At 45.0% G+C, this 17,292-nt stretch overlaps 2 long non-coding RNA genes across 3 annotated transcripts in view; one reads left to right on the forward strand and one right to left on the reverse strand.

Annotated features, from left to right (window-relative positions):
• LOC143414277 (uncharacterized) overlaps positions 1-17,292 on the forward strand; it is a 52,514-nt gene that overhangs the window by 11,949 nt on the left and 23,273 nt on the right. The gene's annotated exons all lie outside the window — the stretch shown is intronic.
• LOC105941395 (uncharacterized) lies at positions 8,295-9,468 on the reverse strand. 2 transcript variants are annotated; one of them, XR_001167992.5, is made up of 3 exons: positions 9,199-9,468; positions 8,851-8,917; positions 8,295-8,683 (listed from the first exon to the last, which is right to left on the reverse strand). It is a non-coding gene; the product is annotated as an uncharacterized LOC105941395 (long non-coding RNA). The 2 variants fall into 2 exon arrangements; XR_013094851.1 differs by having other exon boundaries at positions 9,169-9,468.

Genomic DNA, 17,292 nt, shown 5'->3' on the forward strand with positions numbered 1-17,292 from the left:
CAGTACGAGATCTTCATTGTGGCATTTTGTGCTTCCAAATACGCCACACATTCTCTATTCGAGACAGGTCGGGATAAACTTTTATATGATGGCTCAGGACAAATTTAGCTCTTTTTAAATTACTGTTGATCTCCACAAACTAAAGAATTCAAGTCAATTTCCACAGCTATGGGCCAGTTATGTTTACAGTTGACATTTTTATTCATTGATTTAGCACACAACCATTAGGCTGGGCTATTTAGATGCTTTTCTCTTTACTTATGTTAGTAAAATGATCAGGGATCTAGGGAAGTGGTCACTTGCAATGTTGAACCTTGAACAATGTCAGAGATTTACAGTTAACAAACAGTCAGGTGAATAAACAACACTGAGACACTCGAGATATTTAACGTGCTGCACGGGTGAAATACTCAGAGAGCAATCACACCCAGTGTAAAACTGAAGCTCTGAATTTACCATTACCTATGGTCGTGAGCACTGGGTAGTGACCGAAAGAACAAGATCGCAGATATAAGCGGCTTTGCCTGAAGGGTGGCTGGCAAACACCTGGCCTGTCTCCTTTAGAGATAGGGTCAGGTGTTTTGGCCATCTGGGAGGGCCTCAGAGTAGAACCGCTGCTCCTCCACATCAAAAGGAGCCAATTGAGGTGGTTCGGCATCTCACTATGATGCCTCCTGGGTGGGGTGTTCTGGGCATGTCCCAGCGAGAAGAGGCCCTGGGGAAGACCCAGGACAAACTCAAGAGAATCTATCTTTTGGCTGGCCTGGGAACGCCTTGGTGTTCCCCCGGAAAGGCTGGAGGAGGTGGCCCAGGAGCGGGAGGTCTGGGTTTTTTCTGGTTAGGCTGCTGCCCCTGCGACTTGGCCCAGGACAAGCAGAAGAAAATAGATGGATGGATGTCCAAACAGGGACTCAGAAATGCACACTATCTTGGTCGACTGCTGCATCTAAACTTTCTCCCAGACCTCTCAGACCTAATGTCCTGTTCAATATCTAATCCAAAGTTTATTTAGCATACAGACTGGAAAATCTGGGATTGAGCCACTGACTTTTCAATTTGTAGGCGCTACTACCTGAGCCACAGCCCTCACCAACACTGCATGAATTTAGAAACTCCTTTTAAGTCTGCAACACATGGAAAATGTGTTTGTTTATGTGGTAAACAAAAAAGTGTGAAACAACTCAAAACATATTTTAGATTTTTCAAATAACCAGGCTTTGCTTTGAATACAGCTTTGCACACTCTTGGCATTCTCTCGTTGAGCTTCATGAGGTAGTCACATGAAAAGGTTTTCCAGCAACCTTGAAAGAGTTCCCAGAGATGCCGAGCACTTGTTTGACCTTTGGCCCTTACTCGGTCGATCTCATCCCAAACCATCTCTATTGTGTTTAGATCAGGTGACTGTGGAGGCCAGGAAACCAAATACTAAACATACTAAACCAACTAAACGCAAACTGGAAAGGATGGCATGTCGCTGTTGGTGCTGCTTCAGTGTGCCATTTTGCGACTTCCTGCAATTTTAAAATTACATTGATTAAAGTCATATTTAGTTTTGTTTTATAAATTCTCTATTTAAGCTAATTGTTTGGAGGAAATAACCCTTTTGCTTGGAAAATGGAACAAATGTACAGACCTATTTGAACTGGAAGACACTCACCTTCTATCAGTGTTTGCACAGTGTACCTTATGATTGCACAGTTCTGTGTTTCTCTGTCTCTGTTTTTGTATCCAAGGGTGTGGTGCTCCTCCCTCACAGCTACCTGTTTGCACACCTGTCATCGATCATGACAGTAATGCTGTTATACTGCTGTCCATACAATGTATTCACACTTTCATAAACAGAGTATTCATAATAATTCGTTAATATCTTAAGTTTCAGTGTGCCTTCAATTTTGAATAAACCCCCAACAGTGTCACCAGCAAAGCACCATCACACCTCCTCCTTCATGCTTCACGTTAGGACTCATCCATGCAGTTATCTCTAGCCGACTTGATTACTGTAACAGTATCTTCACAAGTTTACCTAAAAAATCAATCAGACAAATGCAGCGGATCCAGAACACTGCTGCTCATGTTCTCACTAAAACCAAGAAAATAGAGCACATTACATTACCCCAGTTTTAAAGTCATTGCACTGGCTCCCTGTAGGTCAGAGAACAGACTTTAAAGTGCTTTTATTAGTTTATAAATCCTTGAATGGGTTAGCACCAGAGTACATTAGAGATCTGCTATCATGGTACAAACCATCTAGATCAGTTTGGTCCTCCAGCTCTAGTTTACTGACTGTCTCTAGAACCAGAACTAAACAGGGAGAAGCAGCTTCTAGTTTCTATGCTCCTCACATCTGGAACACACTATCGGGAGAAAGCAAAGCTGCAGAGACACTGAACTCTTTTAAGTCTAAAATTAAAACTTACTTATTTAAACTAGCTTATGAGTAACTGATACTATTATGGCTTTCTACTTGCTCGTTTTAATTTTCATACAAATTATTGTCTTGATTATTGTTTTATTGTAAATGTTTTCTTGTATTTTAACTTTTAAAGTGATTTATGTTCTATTTTATGTGTTTTAATTTTAATCATGTGAAGCACCTTGAATTGCCCTGTGCTGAAAGTGTGCTATACAAATAAAATTTGCCTTGCCTTGCCTGGGAACCATACATACAGAGACCATCCATTCACCTTTTCTGCACCGCACTAAGACACGGTGGGTGCAACCACAGGTCTCAAATTTGGACTCATCAGACCAAAGCAAAGATTTTAACTGGTCTGATGTCCATTCCTTGTGTTTCTTGTCTCGGATGAGAGGTGAAACGTCTTCAAGGAACTTAAAGAAGTCCAGATGCTTTTCTTTCCAAGTTCCTTAGACATCTGACTAAAGACCATTTTCTGTAGATCTGATCTACCTGTGTCATTCTACTCTGGTTTGTGTCTTTATGTTTATTTCTTGTAGAAAGTCCATTGCTAGCCTAACTAGATAACAGAAACCATGGTTAGTTTGCTTTGTAACACTAGTTTACATGGTTTATTAACATTGGTTGTCACTATTTTCCACAGAAGAAAGGCTTCAAAAGATCATCACCTTAAATGACAGCAACTGGATAGTACTTCATGTTCAGGGTGGTAAGAAATCTTCTGAATCTGTTGGAATAAACAACATCAGATTTTTCATCCGTGCTTGAGTTAAATCAGCTAACTGCACCAACTTGAGTTGCTGAACAGTCCTCAGCTCCTGCTTCCTCCACAGAAGGAAATATGTGTGATGTAAAGCTTCCAGTGGCCCCTTAACTTTCAGCCATGAGTTGTTAGAAGTGTTGTCACAAGATTAAAATAATCCATAAGTTTACATCACAGCATTGCCTACTAATATAAGTATTCTGAAATGTTAGAGAATGAAGATGGTTAGCAGCAAGTTATTGCAATACTTGAAGAAGTAGGGATGAGGAGCTGAGTGGAGTAGAAATAATGGCAGACAGTTGCACAATGGTGACGCTGTCATGCCGGAGGCTTAAAGGGTCAGTGAGTATAAATTGGTGGCATCATATAACAATTAAAATTGAATAGCCCCCAACTGTGTTGGGACAACCTATGATGTCTGTAACATAAACATAACATTACAAAAGTTTGGTGAAAGGTGGAGGGCTCTGTGTAAGAGAACCTGTTTCCTGGAGGGAGATACGGAGAACTCATTATGAGCTGTTGAATGCAAACTTATGATAGTAAGAAATTATTATGAATACTCTGTGTTTGACAATATAAATACATTGTATTGACAGCAGTGTAACAGCACTGATATAATGATCAATGACAGATGTGCAAACAGGTAGCTGCGAGGAGCACCACACCCTTGGATACACAAACAGAGAGACAGTCAACACAAAGGAAGAGATACACAGAAGTGCGTGATAATAAGGCACACTGTGCAAACACTGGTAAAAGGTGAGTGTTCCAGTTCAAATAGGTCTGTACATTTGTTCCATTTTCCAAGCAAAATGGTCCAGAAACAATTGTAACTTGAGCCTATAATGTTTAACACACTTTGCACTGCATTGTCCATCCTCAGGATGTTTGAAGTAAATTAGCAGTGGGTCATTTTTTGCTTAAAATTCTTTCAAATATTAGGTTTGGGCAAGCCAATCCAGTGAGTAATATTCTGTCATTGTAGCAATTTCCACTAAACCGTGATAACAGGGTTCTTGCTGATCGGAGTTGGCTTAGCCCTGGTTTATCGGAGAAATAAGAGAGCGAAACCGGCTGTTCAAACCCCCCCAAGGCTGCCCGCTGGAATCAAAGCGATGGGACGAGGCGCGACCTCTCACAACGAACGTAATATGGTTAACACCTTGGAGACGCTTACAGCTGCTGTGTAAACACCAGCAAGACATCAGGAACTGCTGCGTTCTGGCCTTCACAGAGACATGGCTGGAGCCCAGCGTCCCCGACTGCGCCATCACGCCGGATGGATTCACTGTTTACCGGGGAGACCGAACGAAGGACTCAGGCAAGAAAAGGGGAGGAGGGGTGTGCTTTATGGTTAACTCCTTGTGGGCTAGAGATGTGTGTATCTTAAAAACTTACTGCTCTCAGAGTCTCGAGCTGCTGACCATTAAAGTCAGGCCTTTTTACCTCCCGAGGGAGTTCAGCTCAGTTCTCCTCTCAGCTGTTTACATTCCCCCACATGCTGATAAGGCTACTGCTATGGACGAACTGTATGACATCATTACTGGACTTGAGAACAAAAATCCAGAAGCTGCCTTTATTGTGCTGGGAGACTTCAACAGAGCCAACATGAAGAAGGTTCTCCCCAAATACTATCAGCACATCTTCTTCCCCACAAGAGGTGATCAAACATTGGACCACTGTTACACTCCATTCAAAGAGTGCTACAAACCCCTTCCCCGCCCAGCTTTTGGTAAGGCAGACCATTGTTCCATTCTGCTGCTGCCTGCATACAGACAAAGACTGAAACAGGAAAAACCAGCTTCCAGGGTCATCTACAAATGGGACAGTGAGGCTGAGGAGGTCCTGCAGGACTGCTTTGACACAACTGACTGGCAGATATTTGTGGATGCAGCTGATGGCAACATCAATGAAATCGCAGACTCTGTCATTGGATATATTGGAAAGTGCATGGATGATACCATCACAAAAACCACTGTCCGCATATATCCAAATCAGAAACCCTGGGTAAATAAAGACGTTCACGCCAAGCTAAAAGTGCGGACCTCTGCCTTTAACTCCGGGGATGCTGATGCATATAAAGCAGCCAGGTACGACCTCCGAAAGTCCATAAAAAAGGCCAGAAAGGACTACAGGGACAAAATGGAGTCCAGCTACCACAGCTTTGACACCAGGCGACTGTGGAATGGACTGCACAGGCAGTGTTCAGTCCACTGCATCTCTCGCAGACGAGCTCAACAACTTCTATGCTCGTTTTGACGCAGACAACAGAGAGCAGATCCTCTACCCTCAGGAGGACAGTGAGGCTGCAACTCTAACTCTGAAAACAGAAGCTGTGAGATGGACCTTTTAAAAAGGTAAATCCTCACAAAGCTCCAGGACCAGACGGCATCCCAGGCCGGCTACTCAGAGTGTGTGCAGACGAGCTGGCAGAGGTGTTCACCAACATCTTCAACCTCTCCCTGAGGCAGTCAGTGGTCCCCACGTCCCTCAAAGCATCCACCATCATTCCCGTTCCCAAAAAATCAGTGGTCTCCTGTCTGAATGACTACCGTCCTGTTGCACTGACATCCATCATCATGAAGTGCCTGGAGCGGCTGGTCAAAGGTCACATCTGCTCCTCCCTCCCTGACACACTGGACCCCCTTCAGTTTGCCTATCGGACAAACAGAGCCACAGAGGATGCCATCGCCCTGGCAACGCACACCACCCTCACTCACCTGGAGAAAGGGAATACATATGCAAGGATGCTCTTCATCGACTACAGCTCGGCATTTCACACCATCATCCCCTCAAAAATTGCCACGAAGCTTGTCGACCTTGGGCTGGGAACACCGATCTGCAGATGGATTCTAAACTTCCTCACAAACAGGCCCCAGGTGGTGAGAGTTGGTAAGCACACCTCCTCATCACTCATCCTAAACACAGGGACGCCACAGGGTTGTGCGCTTAGCCCCCTCCTATATTCCCTGTTCACACACGACTGTGTTGCTAAACACGTGTCCAACATCATCATCAAGTTTGCGGATGACACCATCATAGGCCTCATCACAGACAACGATGAGACGGCCTATAGAGAGGAGGTGATGGCACTGTACGAGTGGTGTCTGGAAAATAACCTGACTCTCAACATCAGCAAAACTAGAGAGATGATAGTGGACTACTGGAAACGACCAGTCAGAGAACACCAGCCCATCCACATCAACGGTGTCAAGGTCGAAAGGGTCAGCAGCTTCAAGTTCCTTGGAGTCAACATCACTGAGGACTTCTCCTGGACCCTTCACACAGACACTGCTATCAGGAAAGCTCGCCAGCGGCTTTACTTCCTGAGGAGGCTGAGGAAGTTTAGCATGAATGCCAACATCACATCACCTCAAATTTTTACAGGTGTGCAATTGAGAGCTTGCTGACAAGCTGCATCACAGTTTGGTACGGAAGCTGCTCGGCAAGCTGCCGTAAATCACTACAGAGGGTGGTGAAGGCAGCAGAGCACATCACTGGCACGAGGCTTCCTGCCATTCAGGACATTTATCTCCAGCGATGCCTCCGTAAAGCACACAGCATCATCAAGGACCACAGCCACCCAGCACATCAGCTGTTCTCCTTGTTACCATCTGGCAGACGTTACAGGAGTCTGTCTGCTCGGACTACAAGACTCAAAAACAGTTTTTACCACCAAGCCATACGACACCTCAACCACAACACTTAAACACACACAACACAGCACTCAGAAGCTACCCTGCAGCTTCACAAGTACTCTGTTTAATCTGCACTGGTCACTCCACTTTATTGTCATTGATATTTATATTTAAAAGTGCAATACTGTAATTTTCTGCTGCTCATTCCTGTGCAATATCCCATCTGCCCTCCCGTCATATTTCTTTTCAAGATTTTCTTATTTAATCACTAGTGTACATATATTTATATTTATAGATACATATATATTTAGTCATCTTTTCTCTTTTACCATGTCTCTCTAATATTTTGCTCCTTACTATTTTTCTATTTTCTTTATTATTTTCTTTTCTTTTTATTATATTTTCTCCTACTGTATCATCCTGCTGAGTGACTGCTGCTCGTCAAACACATTTCATTGCAATGTTGACCGTGTGCTAACTTGCATATGACAAATAAAACTGAAAACTGAAACTGAAACTGAAGGCTCAAAATAACACCGTTGAGCGTATGGGGGGATACATCAGAGAGAGGCCTGCTCAGAATGAGACCCTTGAACGACAGTTGGAACACATCGCGGAACGGATCACTGCAGTTGTGAGGTCTCAGAATCAAAAGAATGACAACACCATGGAACAGAAGTTTGATACCATCATGGGGAGGCTCGCGGCTCTCCAACGGGAGATTGAGAGACCAGCGTCGGTGTTAAAGAGCAGCCTGAAAATTCTCCTGGGCTGCTCGCATGGAAATTTACAAAATCAATATCAAAATTGCGGACCCCCATCACGGCGCCAGCTGCAGGCCCAAGGCTGGAGCCGAACAATCACTCCCTGATAACGACTGTGTTATGACTGTTCTTCCCATCCCATGCAAGGACACCTGGGTTGGCTGGAAGACTGTTTACTTAGCCTGTCGGGGCGAAGGACACTGTCTCAGCTGAACTCTGGACACACACACATACACTGATGTGCACACACTGATCCCCCCCTCCCTTTCCATACGCCTTCGATGCTTGTGCCCTACTGGGGAAGATGGCAGTCAACTGGACCAGTGCAGACATGCTGCAGGACCGGATGCGCTGTCTACACCGGCTCTCTCTTACTCTTTACCCACCCCTGTTGCTTGTCTTGTGTTTCTATGGTGTATTGATAGTCATGTGCTTTTGTGCTGAGGTGTTTTTTCTGTTATTAAACTGTTCTCCCACTAGGAGCTCAGTCTGAGTGGAGTTTTTTTTCTCCTCCTCTTACCTCATGTAGTGTATTTTCGTTGTTTTTTTCCTATCAGCCTACCTTTCTGACATGTCTCCCCAATGTGATTGTAACACCCCTTTCAACACTTGGGATACAGATTTAAATGGTTACCTGTGTGTTGGGCCAATAGCTGAGGTTCGACTACTGGAGCAGTGGATGACTAATGAAACGCTCTGAGAACTTGGTTTGGTCAATTTGTATTCACAATTAAAGAATCTTACATACATACAATGAAAACAATAACAGTACATGAAAGGAAAAATTGGGCCCAAGTCACGGAAAATAATAAACAAAACACACACAACCCCGGGGGATTTGACTCAGTCTCTCTCTCTCGTGTCAGCCGACACCCTTAAGTGTGAGTCCAGCAATGAGGATTCTCTTTGCAGGATGTGCAAAGGAGGAATGACGTGCAAATCTGTCCTACCACTTAAGTAGAGTTTGTACAGTTCACAGTTCGTCCAAAGAATTTAGTTCTCTTCTTAAAGCAATCATCTCAAGGGTCCTGGAGGGGTGGCTCGCCATCTTTGGACTGGATCATCACTGAACTGTACTCCCAAGTAAAAAAAACCTGACCTGTATAACACAGTCAGAATAACATTCAAAAATCTATATTTAGTCATTTAGACATATATCCTTTCTTATGTTTCGTTCATACATACTAACAAATTTGTATTTTACCTTTCCAGTATACAAAAAGAACGACAGAATATTCCAAAACATAGACAATGATAACTTCTTACCAAAGTAACCAATAAAATGGACTCTCCTGGAGCTTCAAAATGGCGATGGTGAAGCGTTGTAGCACAACTACAAAGAAACATAACCCCATTTTCTTTAAACTGTATTCACCTCACAATGAACACAATTAAGGATTGATATAGGAACATATCAACATCTACAGCATACATATGACTTACAATCTTTACACGCATCGTCATAGGAAGCTAACAAACTCTAACATACAGTTTAATCCTCACAATCACACATGTACAGCCACATGGCTAATAGCAATAGCCGCGATAGCCGCTAGCATGTCATCGTTAGTGGCTTAAACTCACAATATTCTTGTTCACAACAAATTAACTCACCCAGAAGAATCCGAGCAGTAACAAACTCCTTTCTGGTTAACAACAATTTCCAGATAGTTTATTTCCACCGTACAATCCGACTGAATAAAAACAACTACGCTTTTCACTTGGAAAAAACGGACTTTTCTTCCTCTCCCTCTCTCCTGATATCCGTAACTGCTACGCAGTGAACGGCAGGAGGCGGTACTTCCCCCTGTATACTTCAAGGACCATCAGGACATTATAGACATCTTCTATTTTATTAATTCTCAACAAAATAATTTAACTTAATAAAACTTAACAGTGAACTCAAAATACTAACATCACTCATAACACACTAAAACCCTTAGTAACTCTCCAGGGTTACATGATGTTTGTGTAAAGTTGGTCAGAAGGTTCCTTTGTAAGTGCGCATGCGCCATTAGCGTGCTGCCTGCTGTAACCCTAATTTCCCTCGGGATTAATAAAGCATTCTGATTCTGATTAAACAATTACCTTATATAGAGGATTTAAAAAAAAACCAAAGCAAGATGTGACTTTTATCAATTTATCTGTAAAAGTGCAAAAAAAGTACTGCAAGACATTATAATTTAAAAATATTGTGTCACAATTTTTAGCACTACAGAAAGAAAATTGTTGAATGATTCAACAGTTTAGTAAACTTAATAACTTGCCTCCAATTAAATTGAATGAAATTTAAGATTCCATTGTTACTCCCTGTTAGGGCTGCTCAATTAATCGAATTTTAATCACGATTACGATCTGGGCTTTCAACGATCATTAAAAATGACTGAGCCAATTATTAGCCCCTCCCTCGTGCTTTACTCTCGCGCTGCTCCGTGTGGCAAATCCAGCGCACCTCTCTGCATTTCGAACACGTGTCACAACAATTAAGAGCAGCCAGTGTTGCCAACTTAGCGACTTTGTCGCTATATTTAGGGAGTTTTCAGACCCCCTTAGTGACTTTTTTTCTAAAAAGCGACTAGCGACAAATCTGGCGACTTTTTCTGGTACTATTGGAGACTTATTTATGACGACATTTTGACGTGAAAACGCGTATCGCTCTTACTCTCAACAAGCAGCGGGTGCTGCCGTGGGCACCTCACCCGTGCCAAAGCTCTCCCAGGCGGAGGATAGTCCTCCCCCGCTGTTATCAGGGCAGGAGATGTTCACACCCATGCGTCCAAAGGGCAAATGAATCGCGCATGAGTGAAGCCGCTGCTCCCGCACTGACTGTAACGCAGTCAATTCTTCTTCTACTGTTATGCTGTTTTGTGGATCACAAGGTTTAAAACTACTTATAAACAAACACTCTCACACACAAAGTGACTCCACCAGAGTGCCAATTTCGGGTCACTTTTGCCAGTCCAGGCCCGGATAAAGGAGCAGGGTTGGAACTGTGACATTAAAAAACAATAATTGCTAAAAGAAATTTAATTTGTAGTTCTAAATAAATTCTAACTGCATTTAGGACGTTTTTTACTCACTTTATGTCTCTTCCACGATGTTATTTCTCTCTCCAACAACGTAGGTTACAATTACATTAGCATGACCAATTATACAAATTAGGCGATGACGTCATTTGGCGACTTCTAGCGACTTTTAGGACAACCAATAGCGATTTTCCTTACTGAGGAGTTGGCAACACTGAGAGCAGCGGTCCCAACCTTTTTTGCGCCACGGACCGGTTTATGCCCGACAATATTTTCATGGACCGACCTTTAAGGTGTCGCGGATAAATAAGACAAAATAAAACTAGTACCGGTACCGAAAAAAAGAAAATTTATTCATAACACACGTGAAAAGACCAAGGAAAACTGAGTAAACGATAAAAACGATAACAAAATAACGCTGAAAACCGATAAAAACCCTGAAAACTATACATTTCACACCTGAGCCTCAACTCTCGCGGCCCGGTACCTAACGACTAACGGACCGGTACCGGTCCGAGGCCCGGGGGTTGGGGATCGCTGATTAAGAAGACCCGAGGGAAGCTCGGAAAGCCAAGCAGAAGTTATTTGGACAGGAGAGTGACTGCTGTTGGTTTAAAAGAGAGGTAAAAAAAAACTTCAGTGGTGTGGAAACATTATGGGTTCACGGAGTCAGACGTGGATCAAGTAGACATAGTGTGTAAACTTTGCTACAGTGTTGTAGCTGCACCACAGAGCAACACTGCAAAGTTCACTACAGATGTTTACATTTTTCATTTATTTTTTATATTGCAAACATTTGCACTGTTATCAGTATTTGCACACTATTTTATGACAATCTTTAAAGTCATTATTCAATACATATTGTTAAATAAATATCGTCAAATAATCGAGATCTCAATTTCAGTGAAAATAATCGTGATTATCATTTTTGCCATAATCGAGCAGCCCTACTCCCTGTGGCACTTATAGTGTTTTCAGTTATTATCTTTAATAAATGTGTCCAAATCAAAGATGAGTTATTCACAGTAAGCAGTACAAAGGCCTCTAACGTTGTGTTGTTTCCAGGTGCTTGTGAAGTGCAGTTAGCTTCTTTAACCTGTAGATGTGAATCAGGTCAGGGCCTGATGCTGTGGAGTCCTTCATACTGGAGACTTTCTTGCATTTCTGCCACTGTGATGGTTACTGGATCTTGTTCAGTGAGGTTGCTATGCTCTGCTTTCACTAACCACTGAACATTGTTGTTGTGTATCCTCCATTTCCCACATGCTCTTCCAGAATTGCAAACCTTGGTGGGGCTGTTCTCATATTGTTCCCCTGCCAATGAGTGTACACCGTGGATCATTAAATGGAAAACACCTGATTTAAACATCTGGTGAAAGGCTGCAGAAGACTGTCACCTCAAATGAGAAAACATTTGGATAGTTACTTCACTACCTATTGTTTTTCATATTCTGGGTGATAAAAAAAATCTTCTGAATCTGTTGGAATGAACAAAATCAGAATAAATTTTTCATCCATGCTTGAATTACATGAGCTAACAGCTCCAACTTGAGTTGCTGAACAGTTCTCAGCTCCTGCTTCCTTCATAGCAGGAAATACAATATTTGTCTATGATGTGAGTCTTCAGGTGAACCATTCGTTTTCAGCCATGAGTTGTATCAAAGTACTGTTAAACACAAGATTGCTACCAAAATAATCTATATAGCAACATTAAAACATTACCTACTAAAATAAGTATCCTAACTTGTCAGAGTTTTTTTTTGGACCAAACACATATATATAAGATATGTAAGTATATCATTAGATGTGAAACGTAGCAGAGGTGCAAGTGCCTGGCTTAAAACAGGACATATTAGCTGCATTTAACCTTCAGTTACTCTTTATATAGTTAGTTTGGAGTCAGACCATGTTTCTTTCTAGCTGACCGTCCTGTTGCTCCCATTGAAATTTATACAGCCTATTTAAAATCTAAAACTTAAAATTGTTTTAGCCTACTGTTGTTGCCACTGTCCTGTTTGAAATGGAATGAGAGAAGCTGCTTATTTTGTCATATGTGCATGTGCCGATATTAAACCCAGGAACAACATTCAGGTAAAAATGAAAGAACAAATGATCCGTCAATAAATTTAATGTTGGATCAGTGTTTCAATATTTATATCTTTTATTAGATGTACATGTGGTTTGGTTATTTGCCTTTTGGTTGAAAGTACACCGAGAGAGGACTTTTTATTAGTGATCTTTATAATAATTTTTTTCATATTAATGTAATATTTTCATCTACCGTATTTCCCGGACTACAGAGCGCACCTGAATATTAGCCGCACAAGCTAAAATCAGGGGAAAATCCTGTTTTGTACATACATTAGCCGCACCTGACTAAAAGCCGCAGGTGTTTCAATGTTGACTTATCATATGTAAGAGAATATGCACAAAGCGAATTGTCAGGAAAGAGATGGCTGTTTGGAGACATCACTTTTATTAATATTTTGAAAAACAAGTTATGGGTACATATTTGCATAACCTTTTAGGGTATATGTACAACTAGCGGTAATTACAAGTACAAAACATGTACTGTGCTTCATAAATGAGTAACAAATGTAGTACATAACAATAACCTACAGCACACCAGAAAAATAGATTCAGACTACCTTTTAGGCTCAGGTGCAGCGACACGGCTTTAACAAGAAGAAAAGTCAGTCATTCACCACCATCTTTCTCTTCTTCCTGCCCACTAAAACCACCAAAGTTCTCTTCTCCAGTGTCGGAAACAAACAGGCTCAGGGTGGCTTCATCATCCACTCTCAGCTCCTTTCTTTCGTTGTCACTTTCAAAACCAAAGAAATCGTCGTTGTCAGTGTCAGAGTCGAACACCCTCTGAAGAGCCTCCTCTCCATCATGCAGCAGTCCAGCCCTTCGAAATCCGTTGGTGATCGTGGATGTTTTCACACTTTTCCACGCTGTAAGAATCCAATGGTGGAGTTGGGCATAACTTGCTTTTTGCAAGTTTATCGCCGCTCATCATCCAGGCCTCCAGCTGAACGAGTAGCGCTACTTTGAAGTTTGTTTTTCACGCTACTTCGTACGGCACTACGTTGCCTGGCGGATGGACATGTGACCAACATACCACTCTTGAACTCCGATCCTTCCGCCAGGCAACGTAGTGCGGTACAACAGCGGAACAAACAAAACAAATCCGCTCATGGACAATCCATAGAAAAGCCGCACCTGACTAAAAGCCGCAGGGTTCAAAGCTTGTGCAAAAAGTAGCGGCTTATAGCCCGACAATTACGGTAATTGAATACAATCTATTTGTGTATGATTGTCAGTCCAAAGAGGGAGAGAGGAAAGAGGGGAATGTGAGGAGAAAGTACAAGGTCAGGAAGAAACAGGGAACAGTGACCGGCACAACAGAAACTGTTAAACTGCTTGAGAGAGTTGACCACCAAAAAGTGATAGTGTGGCGGACCACCAGGTGGCTCCACTCACACCCAAGTTGAAGGGAAGTGTGGGGGTGGAGATTTTGGCGCTTACTAAATGTGAAGTTCTGAGAGTGAGTTAATAAAGTTGTTGGAGTGAGACACTGAGACATTTCCTGTCGTTATTACATACCTCCACATTGGTGACCCCTGTAGCGAACATGCTAAGGCTCGACGATGAAGCCAGCTCTGGCCTGGAAGCATCGGCGGCCGCCGGACCTTCACCTCCGCTGATGGCTGCGTTTGCTGTGGCGCTTAAATTGCCAGATTTTTGGCTTCACGATCCTCCTTCATGGTTCGTGCACGTAGAAGCTCAGTTTGCTCTTCGTGGAGTTTCAGCCGACGACACTAAATACCACCATGTGGTGGCCTCACTTGACCCGCTGTCAACCCGCCGCGTGATGACTCTCCTCCGGGATCCCCCAGCCCAGGGCAAGTACGCCGCCCTCAAGGCGCTGCTGCTGCGGCATTACTCCCTCTCTGATGCTGAGCGGGCCGAGAAACTCCTTTCCATCGCGGGCCTGGGTGACGGCACCGCTCTCGAGCTCATGGAGAGCATGCTGTCCTTGCTGGGCGCGGATGACGGAGGATTTCTCTTCACCCACCTCTTTCTTCGACAGCTGCCGGCTCCAGTGCGCGCTGGCCTTGCCAACTCCCCGCTATTGGCCACGAAGGATTACCGCTCCCTTGCGGAAGAGGCAGATCGCATCCTCCTGGCTACCAGGACTTTCGGCGTCCAGACGGTTGTTCAGGACCCACCAGCGTTTTCCCCCGCCCCCTTACCGATGCTCCAGGGGCCCTCCGACTCGTCCACGGTGGCCGGAATCGCTGCACGGCAGCACCGCGGAAAGGGGCTTTGTTTTTATCACCAGCGTTTTGGAGCGAAGGCACGGCGCTGCCTCCCGCCTTGCAGTTTCCAGACCCAGGGAAATGGGCATGTCAGCGCTCTGTAGCAGCCGCGACCGCTGGCAACACGGAAAGGCTGCTTTTCTTAGAGGACTCACGCTCGGGGAGGCGTTTCCTGGTGGACTCCGGCTCACAGAAGAGCCTTCTTCCCCCGGCTGGCTCGGACAGGCTAGCTGAGGGTTGCGGGCCATTGCTAACAGCGGCTAATGGCTCTCCCATCAAAACCTTCGGTGAAAGGTTGGTGACTGTTTGCTTTCACGACCGTGACTTTCAGTGGAACTTTGTTGTTGCTGCTAGCTCTGTGCCTATAATAGGCGCTGATTTTCTTTGTGCTCACGGGCTGCTGGTTGATGTTGCTAACAGACGTTTAATTGATGCTGTGTCATTTTCCTCATTACCCTGTTTGACTCGGGGTGCTCAGCCCGTGGTGCATGCTAACTCAGTAGATTCGGGTGACGTTTTTCAGTGTTTGCTTTCTGAGTTTCCCTCACTCACTGTCCCCACTTTCTCGAGCACGGTGACGAAGCATGGGGTGGAGCATTACATAACTACAGTAGGGCCCCCGGTGTTCGCGCGCGCGCGCCGCCTGGACCCCGCCAAACTGGCTGTCGCTCGGGAAGAATTTGCCACCATGGAGCGTCTGGGCATCGTGCAGCGTTCGAACAGTGCCTGGGCTTCTCCGTTACACATGGTGCCTAAATCTGATGGTCGGTGGCGACCTTCCGCCATCTTAATAATGTCACAGAGAACGATCGTTATCCCATTCCCCACATCCAAGATTTTTCCGCCCATCTTGCGGGGACCTCGGTTTTTTCGAAGATCGATTTGGTACGGGGATATCACCAGGTTCCCGTGCGCGCGGAGGATGTCCCCAAAACCGCCGTAATTACACCTTTCGGCCTTTTCAAGTTTCTGCGCATGCCGTTTGGCCTGAAAGGTGCCGCCCAAACCTTCCAGCGGTTGATGGACTCGGTCTTGCGCGGGCTGCCCTTTGTTTTTGTATATCTTGATGATATACTGGTGGCCAGCAGCTCGAAGGAGCAGCACATGTTCCATCTGTGTCAGGTTTTTCAGCGTTTGGCGGAGCATGGACTGATTATTAATCCGTCTAAATGCCAGTTTGGGTTGCCCGTTCTCGATTTCCTTGGGCACCGTGTTTCCGCCGAGGGTGCGGTTCCGTTGCCTGACAAAGTCCGAGCTGTTTCAGAATTTCCGCGTCCCACGAATGTTAAGGCACTGCAGGAATTTTTGGGGATGGTGAATTTTTACAACCGTTTTCTCCCCAGAGCGGCACACCTGCTGAAGCCCCTTTATGGGGCGTTAAAGGGTAAAAAAGCTAATGACCCCGTTGACTGGTTTCCGGACAGCATCCAAGTGTTTTCTGATGCTAAGTCAGCGTTAGCTAATGCTGCCCTTCTGGCCCACCCATCCCCCTCAGCGCCGATTGCGTTGACCACTGATGCGTCGGACATAGCAGTGGGTGCGGTGCTGGAACAGTGAATCTCGGGTGTCTGGCAACCGCTCGCCTTTTTCAGCCGTACGCTACGTGACAACGAACGCAATTACAGCGTTTTTGACAGGGAGCTACTGGCGCTCCACCTGGCGTCTCGTCATTTCCGGTTTTTTCTCGAGGGTCGTCACTTTACCGCATACGTGGACCACAAACCCTTGACGTTTGCCATGTCCAAGGTTTCCGATCCATGGAGTGCACGCCAGCAGCGGCAGTTGGCAGCCATTTCTGAGTTTACCACGGACATTCGGCACGTGGCTGGTAAATCCAATCATGTGGCTGACTGTTTGTCCCGTGCGCTGGTTTCTCCCGTCTTTCTCGGCATAGACTACTCCGCCATGGCTGCCGATCAGAGCGGTGACCCTGACATCCTCGCGCTTAAATCCACCCAGACGGGCCTCATACTAGAGGACAGACCCGTGCAGGACGGTGGTCCCCTCCTCGTCTGTGACGTTTCCACCGGCCGCCCTCGCCCAGTGGTTCCCGCTTCCTGGTGTCGTCAAGTTTTTGACTCGGTACATGCTCTCTCTCATCCAGGGGTCCGGGCCTCTGTTAAACTGGTCAGCTCTAAATTTGTTTGGCCAGGCCTTCGTAAATCTGTTAAGGAATGGGCGCCGGCAGATGTAGTGCCGGCCCAGGCCCCTCGCCGTGGCCGACCTCCTTCGATGGGGTTGACAGACTCTGGTTTTCCCCTCAGGACTACCCCCGGACCACCGGCGTTTGAGCCTCCTCCTGCCTTTCCTACTCGCCTTCACCAGCCTCGTTCACAGGATGGACCTTCCTCTGCCCG

This window comes from Maylandia zebra, linkage group LG20 (assembly GCF_041146795.1).
Source record: "Maylandia zebra isolate NMK-2024a linkage group LG20, Mzebra_GT3a, whole genome shotgun sequence".
Classification (NCBI taxonomy): domain Eukaryota; kingdom Metazoa; phylum Chordata; class Actinopteri; order Cichliformes; family Cichlidae; genus Maylandia; species Maylandia zebra.